Raw genomic sequence first — 12,665 nt, 5'->3', positions numbered from 1 at the left:
AAACAAAATATGAAAATAAAATTTTTATTTTTTTTAGTTAGTTTATTATTTCTTCGGTCAGTGGTCAACAAAATAAACAAACAGTTTTGCATAAACAAACAGTTCGTACGTTCATAAATTGAAAATGTTGCAGACCGAAAGGATTTAGGCTGAGGTTGAACACCTATTGTGCCTAACCCTATAAACAGTGTCAAATACAAGATGAGCTTCCGAAAAATATGAAATTTCCTTTGCACAACATATTATAAATACACCTTGCACACAACATAAACACTGTTCAATTATATACACAGTTAAGACATGTGAAATATCCTTGTACACGTGTTAGTTAAACCTTTGTACCAATTATATACTATCCATCCATCCATTTTCTACCGCTTATTCCCTTTGGGGTCGCGGGGGGCGCAGGAGCCTATCTCAGCTACAATCGGGCGGAAGGCGGGGTACACCCTGGACAAGTCGCCACCTCATCGCAGGGCCAACACAGATAGACAGACAACATTCACACTCACATCCACACACTAGGGCCAATTTAGTGTTGCCAATCAACTTATCCCCAGGTGCATGTCTTTGGAAGTGGGAGGAAGCCGTAGTACCCGGAGGGAACCCACGCAGTCACGTATACACACAATTACCGTATTTCCCTGAATTTGCGCCGGGGCGGTAATTAATTTAAAACCTCTTCTCACTCTGTCGCTTTCCAAAGGCATGTGGTAAATGTAAGCATGCGCTCATTATTTTAAAACCTCTTCTCACTCCGGCGCTTACCAAAGGCATGCGGTAAATTTAGGCATGCGCTTATAAATTTGAGTGTGATGTAAGGATACCATCATGAAAAGCACATTTAATGAAAAAAACTTTATTATGGTCTTACCTTTACTTATAAATGAAGTCCATGCGCCGCTCCTTCTGAATAAAAGCATCGATAACTTGTTTATAGAAGTCTTCCTTATCTTTCTTCAGTTTTAAAAGTCTCTCTGTCTCGATGGAAATCTTCCTTTAATTATTACCTCTTGCTTCGATTGAAAGTCCAGTTTAGAAAACGGTTTTATTTTAGATATGTAATCCTCCATGTTAAGAGTCCAGGCGAGAGGAAAAAATAAACGATCGCTGCTAACTGTTGCTGCTTGTTGTCACTTCTTCTGCAGCCGAGTAGTCGCAAAAATGCTCCCTGTGATCACTAGCGCCCTCTACCACCATGAGGCGGGAGTCATTTAATGACTCATATATGACACACGCAGCTACCGGTATATTAATAAAACATAGCTGCTTACTGTTTTTTTAGCATATTCCATAGCTTGGACCTTAAAGCCTACTGAATAGCTCTTTATCTTCTTCCCTTTATGCGATTTTAAATTATTGAAATTAGCCTCCTCCATTTTGGAAAATGACGCCTTGAAAGGTGAAGTGTCACTCGTGACGTGACGAGTTTGATCCGGCGGTAAAACACGGCATATGCTAATTATTCTGCGAAACGAGTTTGACCCGGCGGTAAAACGAAGCATGCGCTTATTATTTTGCTAAACAAGTTTGACCTGGCAGTAGTTCTAAGCATGCGCTGTTTATTTTGCGAAACGAGTTTGACCCGGCGGTAATACGAGGCATGCGGATAATATATACCCGGCGGCAATTTAAGGAAATACGGTGTACTTCCATTATTATTTATATCCAACCTATAGTTTGTAATTAACATTGATCATAGTATTAACTACTGTGTTGATTCAAGAGTGATATATTTTTCCAAGACATTGGTCTTAAAGTGTTTTTTAAATATGTGAATGGAACTGGAACATTTTAAGGAATCATTATGAATGAAGAAGTTTTTTTTACACAGATTATAACATGTAAAAACAAAATGCATACAAAGAGGCTTACATATATCAGTTGAATGTCCACTTTCATCAATCACATAAATTATGCCAAGACAGGTACTCCTTAGGCCCCGGTTAGGTTATCCAGGGTAAGTCACACCTAACCTTATCCGTGTCCACACACAACAATGCCACCGTTTAAGACCCTCCGTCCGCCGGCGCAACACGACCAAGTATGCATGCGCGTAAAATGTGCACGTCGTCGTCATCTCAAGTGTTGCTTTGTGCAAGTTCTTAAATGTAACTTATCTGAACAATATCCAGTGTTGTGGTATTTCAATGAACTGGAATCCAGTGTGCTGTGGGGCCCTATTGTAGTGAATCATGCCTGAGCCATCATAAATTAATCAAATATTTATTAGACACGTAAACAATGTGATAAAGAACATTTTACATCAATCAAACTCGGGATCTAGATATCTGGTCAGGACACTCCTCACTCTTTTGCCTTCACCTTCATTGTCCATTCGTTTTTGGTGACTTTATATACTCTGGACCTAGGCGTCGAGTCCACGACATACAATAACTGATACAGTCTGCTTTGCCAGTCCAAATGCATTTGACGTTTTCCCCGACGGCCAGGTAATACAAAGCACACGCTACCTTTTTTATCACATCCACGTTGTCTCTCTTTCGACAAATGGACAAAGTTTTTCGCTAAGTGGAAACACAGCTGACCCGGCCGGACATTGGAAAGTTCTCTTGCCGTCTGAGAAGTGTTGTATCCCAAATAGCTGCAATCGCTTTCTCTTAAGGTATTCATGTGTGATTTCCACAAGCGACTGTACATATAGAAGAAGGAGAAACACGGGCATGTCTGGGTGACTTGCCCTCATATTTCCAGTGTTTACCTCCAAGTTACCAAACCGCTTTATTATGAAGTTGGCTGTGGCGCGTTCTTTCTGATGTCACTTCCTGTGTATGCATGGTCTTTCTGGCGTCACTTCCTCTCCGAACTCACTTTGTAAAATATCAATGAGTCCATACAAAGTTAAGTGCCGAAGATTCAAGATTTCTCGGCTGACTTACCCGTGTAAAAATTTGTCCGAGGAGGGGGACCTTAAACGCTGGTTTAGTGTGACTGAAACGGGGCTTAGGCGAAATAATTATTCGTTTAAGGGGTTAAACAACTTAGTGTAGACATGGCCTTAGAGAGGGTTGACTACAGTTTCAGGTATTCCAAGATAGGTCTCCACACATTACGAAATTTATGTAAGTTACCAGAAATCTCATATCTTAGTTTTTCAATGTGGAGGATTCCCCTAGCTCCCTCAACCAGGCTTCAAACTTAGGTGGTGAGTCAGATTTCCACACTCTCAAAATGCATCTCTTTCTATGACCATACCATAGGCCACCGCTGTGCTAACATTCCGACCCATCTTGTCTAAAGTGTTAGAAATTTCAAGCGAAGCAGTTTCAGGGTCAGAATCTAGATTTACTTTAAGTACATGGGAATACCATCTGAAAATCGAACTCCAGAAATCTTTAATCTCAGGGCATAGCCAAAATTGGTGTGTGAGTGTGCCATCTGATCTCTTGCATCTTTCACACAAGGGGGAAGTTTGGGAAAAGATTGTATGCAACTTAACCTTCGAGTAGTGTAACCTGTGTATAACTTTGAATTGACTCAATTGTAACCTAGCATTGACTGAACAATGGTGAATGTCATTTAAGGTTTGTTCCCATATCTCATCTTGGATAGTGATGTTGAGATCATCTTCCCACATTTGTTTAAATTTAATATCAGGCTGACGGCACATTTTTTTTATTGAAAAAATCCCGAGGCACACCACCAGCAGAAAACATAAAAAAATGAAACTCAGCAGCCGATATTGACAATAAAAAGTCGTTCTCGCAATTGTTGGATATCACTATAACTCTTGTCTCAAAGTAGGTGTACTGTCACGACCTGTCACATGACGCCATGACTTATTTTGAGGTTTTTGGTGTTTTCCTGTGTGTAGTGTTTTAGTTCTTGTCTTGCGCTCCTATTTTGGTGGCTTTTCCTCTTTTGTTGGTATTTTCCTGTAGCAGTTTCATGTCTTTCTTGAACGCTATTCCCCGCACTTGCTTTGTTTTCGCAATCAAAACTGTTTAAGTTGTGCGGACGCTATCCTTCTTTGTGGGGACATTGATTTGTCATGGCATGTACAAATGTACTTTGTGGACGCCGTCTGCTCCACACGCTGTAAGTCTTTGCTGTTGTCCAGCATTCTGTTTTTGTTTACTTTGCAGCCAGTTCAGTTTTAGTTTCGTTTTGCATAGCCTTCCCTAAGCTTCGATGCCTTTTCTTAGCGGCACTCACCTTTTGTTTATTTTTGGTTTAAGCGTTAGATATTTTTCTACCTGCACACTGCCTCCCGCTGTCACCTGCATATTGTGATCACAACAAACATCTACAAAGCAATTAGCTGCCTGCTGCCACCTACTGATATGGAAGAGTATTACATGGTTACGCTGCCGAGCTGTAGACAGTGCAGACACTCAACAATGGCACATTTGCAGAGTATAATTACTGGTTTGCAAAAAATGTTTTAACCCAATTAGGTTAAATTACATAATCTCCCACGGCACACCAGACTGTATTTTACGGCACACTAGTGTGCCACGGCACAGTAGTTGAAAAACACTGCCCTATGGTGCAATGGTGGGCCTCTATATACAGTACAATAGACCTACAGGCAAAACACATGTCTGGTCTATTTTGGTGTTTACTGCAGTCGTGCCTCTGTTATAATACACTTCAATGAAGTCTCCCATTCATAACTCATAACCACTGTGCTACTCCTTTCAAACTAAAGTGATAACCAGGGTCACTTTAGCGACTGACATGTTTTATTTAGAGGGGAAATTTGCCTATTGTTCACAATCCTTATGAGAGACAAGAAGACAAAAGGTTGTTTTTTTTTTTTCTTTTGCAGTCTAACAAACTGGTAACTAGTAAAAATCGGTTGATTTTGGGTGGCTAGCAATGCAGCTTACAGGAGCAATCAATTCTACCTTTAAATCACTTTAAAAATGCATTCAAAAATTGCCAAAAATACTTCATTTACGTTACATAGCCTGTATAATAACCAAGCCTAGTGTTGTCCCGATACCAATATTTTGGTTTCGGTACCAAAATTATTTTTATACTTTTCGGTACTTTTCTAACTAACGGGGACCACAAAATTGCATTATTGGCTTTATATTAACAAAAAATCTTATGGTACATTAAACATTTGTTTCTTGTTGTAAGTTTGTCCTTAAATAAAATAGTAAACATACAAGACAACTTGTCTTTTAGTAGTAAGTAAGCAAACAAAGGCTCCTAATTTAATCTGCTGACATATGCAGTAACATATTGTATAATTTTCCATTCTATTATTTTGTCAACATTATTAAGGACAAGTGGTAGGAAATGAATTATTAATCTACTTGTTTAATTACTGTTAATATCTGCTTACTTTCTCTTTTAACATGTTCTATCTACACATCTGTTAAAATGTAATAATCACTTATTCTTCTGTTGTTTGATACTTTACATTAGTTTTGAATGATACCACAAATTTGGGTATCAATCCGATACCAAGTAGTTACAGGATCATACATTGGTCATATTCAAAGTCCTCATGTGTCCAGGGACATATTTCCTGAGTTTATAAACATAATATAAATAAAAAAAAAACGAAAGAAGATGTTGTGATGCCAAAAAATATCGACGTAATCATACGGACTGGTAATTTTCAGAGGCGGTATTGTACTGTATATGATTCATGAGTATCGCGGTACTATACTAATACTGGTACACCGTACAACCCTAACCAAGCCGATGCGACATTGTTATTGTAAAAGCGAACACGGAGGAACTTTTTTTCCAGCAGAGTAATAGATCGGCCTGCTTTGGTATTAGCCGTAAAAGCGAGCTTTATTGTTTTTGTGTGTTTCAAAGGTTTTCATGATCGCTTCTGTTTTTTACGATATGCTTTCTTTTTTTTGTCGGTTTCGCTTCTTTTTTTACGGTATGAAAATAATGGCACTGTTTTAGCTCGAGGTGCGGGTGCCTGTGGGCGGGGCTCATAACAAGTTTAACAGAAGCAGTTTCACTGGACTGTATAAACACAGTAGAAGAAGAAAGGAGTTTGCAAATCATTGTATTCTGTTTTTATTTACGAATTACACAACGTGCCAACTTCACTAGTTTTGAGATTTGTATGTAAACAGTCCGTGAAGTCTGTAAAACTTAAGCACACAAAGGGAAGTGCATCAGTATACACATGAAGTGCACAGACATGTAGGAATCCTGTTAAATTAATAATACAGTTTGGTGTAAACTGAAAAAAAAGCAATACAATTGTACAAGAGGAAGGTTGGCTCTAATCTTGACATACAATGGACCAGCTCATTGACAGGCTCACGAAAATTAACAGAACAAACTTGTACGTCCATTTATTTCCTATACCGCTTATCCTCATTAGGGTCGAGTGGGGTAAGCTGGAGCCAATCCCAGCTGACTTTGGGCAAGAGGCGGGGGGGGGGGGTACACCCTTGACTGGTCGGTTGCCAGCCAATCGCAGGGTACATATAGATAATCATCCAAACACACATTCATACCTATGCAGTGATGTTGCTCGGTTATACGTCCTGCGTCCCTGACGCAAATCTGAAAGGATGCACACCTAATTTTTCCCATGGAAAATGCTACATTGTGAACATTGAACAACTCATTTTAATCACAGTAACTGGCAAAAAAAAACCTTGTTGTTAGCAGACCGGACAAGCGCTGTTCCAACCCTCTGCGCATCTATTCAGTGCAGACATGATCCCCTCTGCATGCTAATTTATCCACTACTAAAATAACTGGCCCGTCACTGCTGATTTAATTTAAAATACTAACTTCAAAGTAAATAAGCCGACGTTTCCACTACTCGATACTGTGCTCATTTGTCTCAATTATGTTTTAACGTTTAGGGGATTGGCTCTAATGAAGAAAATAAAACATAATCCGGTGGTCGTAATGAAATCTACATTTAATGGCAGCCGGCGTTTTGTTATGACTAAACTGCGTCTGTGCTTACATCATTTAATTGTTCTTGAAGGACTTTCCACTGTGTTAGTTATGTTTCATTTTTGTGCTAATACAGTGGCTAAATACTAGAGGTGGGAATCTTTTGGCACTTCACGATTTAATTACAATTACGATTTAGGAGCTATGATTGGAATAAATATCAATTATTGATGCATCCTTAATTTATGTATATTGATGCAGTTTTACATATCAATCAATCAATCAATCAATCAATGTTTATTTATATAGGCCTAAATCACAAGTGTCTCAAAGGGCTGCACAAGCCACAACAACATCCTCGGTACAGAGCCCACATAAGGGCAAGGAAAATCTCACCCAAGTGGGACGTCGATGTGAATGACTATGAGAAACCTTGGAGAGGATCGCATATGTGGGTAACCCCCCCCCCCCCTCGAGGGGAGACCGAATGCAATGGATGTCGAGTGGGTCTGACATAATATTGTGAGAGTCCAGTCCATAGAATATTGTGAGAGTCCAGTCCATAGTGGATCCAACATAATAGTAAGAGTCCAGTCCATAGTGGGGCCAGCAGGACACCATCCCGAGCGGAGACAGGTCAGCAGCATATCTTTTTGTTTTACTTAATAAGCATTCATCACTTGCAACTTTTTTAAAAAAAAGTGCATTTGTAATAAGAAACAGTTAACTTACCGTATTTTTCGGACTATAAGTCGCAGTTTTTTTCATAGTTTGGCCGGGCTCCAGTGCGACTTATATATGTTTTTTTCCTTCTTTATTATGCATTTTCGGCAGGTGCGACTTATACTCTGGTGCGACTTATACTCCGAAAAATCCGGTAATTCCCATTACATTTATTAAAATAATGGAAATGTTTGCAAAACTGGAACATGAATGCCCTAACATAAAGGAACTGGTTGAATCTCTTGGTGAGGTGTATTACCTTATTTACCATAAATAAATAATCGATTATTGACGTTTACTAATTGATTTTACAATCGCCCATGTCCGAATTGCAATGCATCTAAAATTGATTATTTCCTCCACCTCTACTAAATACACTAAAAGTTTCATAGTGATTGGCTGAGTTCATTTGGTTTAGTGTTTGTTCAGATAAGAAGATTTTGGTGACGATTCATTTATGACTCTTGTCAGATGACAAGAATGCTATTTTCATTTGTTAAAATCAGTCACTTTTATTGAAAGTTTGTTTTGGTACTACAGACCATAGTGATGCAATTTGTTTTTATTTGATTGTGAGTTATTTATTTTATGTTGCTACAAAAATGCTATTTGATTTGAATGGCAAATGTCATGCCAATGTGACAGTTGTTTTGAAACAAACTCTTCAGTTTTGAAATTGTATTTGTTTAATTTCAGATACATTTTGAACATACATGAATATATCTGTTTATTCTAACCATATCATACCACCATCAAAGGAGTTTAACACTCAACATTCAAGAAATAAAATAATATTAGAAAGATATACATTTATTCCGACTCACTACATTGAAAACATATCAACATCACTGCCTATGGACAATTCACAGTCTCCAATTAAAATATAATGCACATTTTTGGAATGTGAGAGGAAGTCGGAGTAACCGGAAAAAAACCCACACACGCACGGAGAGTCTCCCTGTGTGTATGTGGATGGGTGGATTGAGAACATGCAAACTCCACAAAGAGATGTCCACACAGAGATTAAAAGAAAAAACAGCGTAAAGTTAGACGTTACTGTCGATTGTAATATCAAACTTAGGGTAGTTTTCACAGGGTTGAACAAGAAATGCATTAATTAGCTTGAAATACCTTTCTGCTACTACTACTTTTGCCGAGTGCCAACTTCATTTGAATGTTGAGCAGTTGCACTTATGCTGACAGACGATTTAGATACACGCTTTTTAAAAATAAAGCATAGAGGGACATTTTTATGATATTCGACATGTTTTTCCAAATTAACAATGGCAAATAGTGTATCAATAATGGACTATATATTATATATCAATTCATACAATATATTACTTAAATTTGTTTGTACATTAAAAAAACCCCCACATTTTTAAGGTGTGCCGGCTTTTATTTTGTTGTGGCGTTACACCACGATTAATTACTTGTAGGGGAAACCCTGATTCATCGAGTCATCAACTATCTTATTGGTTAGTCGATTAATTGGATTATGAAACACACAACTATTCAGTGGCTCTAATTTAGCCATCCGCCTTAAGATATTGAGATATATGTGCCAAACTGGGGATGTAATGAAAAACTGAATTATTAATAACCACGGTAAAACCTCTGACGTTGCCGTTTTAAATTTAAATTAAATTAAAATTGTGAATGATAACTGCACTTTAATTAACTCATGGACTGACTGGCCCCAGCTCGATAGCTTAAATGCTAACATGAAAACAAGAGACATTAACGTGTGTATGGATGTTCTCATTCATCAAGGTGAGTGTATTCTCAGGGCATTTAATCGATCGCAGCCGGACTGTTCAGTTTGCCTTTGAAAATGTTTTGCCTCTAATCCAAGTAGGTTTCAACAGTTCATGCTCAGAGACTTAGATTGGTGAGATTTAATAGTCTAGATCTGACCAACCTACATCTAAGACTCGATCTAATCTCACTATTGGTACATAAACTTTATGTAAATACATTGCTGTCAAAGCAACTAAGCTATTCAATTGTGCACATTGAAACTACAAGCTGCGCTCTCTTAGAGCTGGGTGATTGTTCTATACTTTAGAGCAGTGGTTCTTAACCTGGGTTCGATCGAACCCTCGGGGTTCGGTGAGTCGGACTCAGGGGTTCGGCGGAGGTCAAAACACACCCGACTCATCGTGTAAATACAAACTTCTCCCTATCGGCGTATTACGGATACGGCAACATTTGACTAATTTGTAGGTGTGTAATTTGTTGTGAGTTTATGCACTGTTGGTTTTGTTGTTTGAACAAGGTGATGTTCATGCACGGTTCATTTTGTGCACCAGTTAAAAAAACTTGGTAACACTTTAGTATGGGGAACATATTCACCATTAATTAGCTGCTTATTAACATGCAAATTAGTAACATATTGGCTCCTAACTAGTCATTATTAAGTACTTATTAATGCCTTATTCGGCATGGCCTTATTATAACCCTAACCCTCTAACCCTGACCCTAACCCTAAGCAAATAACTCTAAATTAAGTCTTTGTTATTTAGAATATGTTCCCCATACTAAAGTGTTACCAAAAACATATAACTTTGTCTTGAATCTGAAAAAAAAAACATTTTATTTTTCACTAAAGACGGGTTCGGTGAATGCGCATATGGAACTGGTGGGGTTCGGCACCTCCAACAAGGTTAAGAACCACTGCTTTGGAGAAAGGTGTTTTTTACAATGCATTCAAGGTAGAACGCCACAACGCCCGCCAGAAATAATGATAATAGATTGTATTTGTTGCACCATTTTAAACAATAAAAGCTTAGCCATCGAAATATATAAAATACTAAGAATAAAACACGATCAGTAAAGCAAAAGAAACACAAAACATGCCATAAATACAGGGTTTTCTGACAGTGTGTCTATTCATTTTAGTTATTTAAAAAACAATAACTTCTTCAAAAGATTTCAGTGTGTGTATAAGTATTTTTTTAGCACATTCAGCAATACCGCGATAATAATGATAACCGTGATATGAAATGTTCAAATCGTTGCATCCATAGTGCTAACTAACATTAAAGATGACTACTTTTCCAAAATATGTATTTATATTCTAACTGTGCTGCTCGTTAAGTTGTTACAAAAACAACAACTCTATGAAAATTGTGTCCATTGTTATATTTGTTGTATATATTGTAAGTTAGCAGATGCTCAAACGGCTACATTTGAGCCACTGAACAGTCCGATTAGTTGACTAATCGTTGAGATCGTTGATAAATAGTTGACTATCACAATAGTCATTGTTTGCAGCCCTATTTTAAAGCGGGCAATTCAATGTAAAAAGGTCAAATTATGATTTAAACATGGATTTCAATATGAATGCAATGTCTGAAGTTGTTCTGATGCAGACCGTACATTATGAAGCAATTTAAACACATCGCTCAAAATATTAGGCATGTAATTGAAGGAGCAGCCGATTCTATTGTTTAAATTGATGATGTGTGACTGATTGAGGATTTGAGGCTTGCTGTGTATTAGAGCAGAGCCCGCCACTATACAATGTTAATATGAGAACATCTGTGTTTTATTTATTTCACAAGTGTCTGTTCTTCGAGACAAGCATTAAAAACACATGTAAAGCAGCACAAAAGACACGTAGACCTCTTTACGCTTGCTCTATTAACCGCCATGTGAATGAAGTAATGAGGTCGGTGTACTTCCTCCCTTATGAGCTGAGATGTTACTTCTGCTTGTGTTTCTTCCTGTGTGTTTATATGCTAATGTATACACGTGTGCACTCACACACCAGATGCAGCCTGGCTGTTACGTGATTACACACCTAACACCAGCATGAGTCTGGTGTTGTTCCCTGATGTCACAGCACAGTTTATTTGCACACTTGACACACTACTCCTACACATAGTGCTTGATACTTTATGTGCATTTTAGAATCAGAATCAGAAATACTTTAATAATCCCCGAGGGGAAATTAAGATTTTCAGCACAATCCCACTCAAGAGCAGACAAACATTGCAGGGAGACAGAACAACATCGCTGACGGGTCTGCTAACTTCCGGCGCTCCTTACAAAAAAGGTGAGAAACAGGTAATCGCTGGGGGGTGAGGGGAAAAAAAATGCAGTCTAAGCCTGGGCCCATGGTCCAGACTGAGGCCAAGGAAAAAAACCTCATAGCCATAGCACACAAACGTGTGTAAGAGGGTAAATGGGTTGCACTTGTATAGCGCTTTTCTACCTTCAAGGTGCTCAAAGCGCTTGGACACACCTTCACACACTGATGGCGGGAGCTGCCATGCAAAGCGCGAACCACGACCCATCAGGAGCAAGGGTGAAGTGTCTTGCTCAAGGACACGACGGACGTGACTAGGTTGGTAGAAGCTGGGGATCGAACCAGGAACCCTCAGGTTGCTGGCAGCGCCACTCTTCCAACCGCGCCACACTGTCCCCAGGGAAACATCAAAAAACACAAAGGATATTAAAGACATTAAAAGAGCAGAGCTGATGCAACCAGCCATTTCTACATACAGCCACAAAAGTAAAACAACAACAAAAAACAAAACTTATACACTGTGGTGGCCTCTGCGGTGTTCTACGCCAGTGGTTCTCAACCTTTTTTCAGTGATGTACCCCCTGTGAACATTTTTTTAATTCAAGTACCCCCTAATCAGAGCAAAGCATTTTTGGTTGAAAAAAAGAGATAAAGAAGTAAAATACAGCACTATGTCATCAGTTTCTGATTTATTAAATTGTATAACAGTGCAAAATATTGCTCATTTGTAGTGGTCTTTCTTGAACTACGGTATTTGGAAAAAAAGATATAAAAATAACTAAAAACTTGTTGAAAAATAAACAAGTGATTCAATTATAAATAAAGATTTCTACACATGGAAGTAATCATCAACTTAAAGTGCCCTCTTTGGGGATTATAATAGAGATCCATCTGGATTCATGAACTTAATTCTAAACATTTCTTCACAAAAAAAGAAATCTTTAACATCAATATTTATTGAACATGTCCACAAAAAATCTAGCTGTCAACACTGAATATTGCATTGTTGCATTTCTTTTCACAGTTCTTTTTGACAGACATTTTAGTGACA

General features: G+C 38.3%; 1 protein-coding gene across 3 annotated transcripts in view; it reads left to right on the top strand.

The window, feature by feature from the left end:
- LOC133613721 (ras-related protein Rap-2a) overlaps positions 1–12,665 on the top strand; it is a 29,791-nt gene that overhangs the window by 944 nt on the left and 16,182 nt on the right. The window lies entirely within an intron of this gene.

Source organism: Nerophis lumbriciformis, linkage group LG13 (genome assembly GCF_033978685.3).
Source record: "Nerophis lumbriciformis linkage group LG13, RoL_Nlum_v2.1, whole genome shotgun sequence".
Classification (NCBI taxonomy): Eukaryota; Metazoa; Chordata; class Actinopteri; order Syngnathiformes; family Syngnathidae; genus Nerophis; species Nerophis lumbriciformis.
This window is presented reverse-complemented; position numbering and strand designations above follow the sequence as displayed.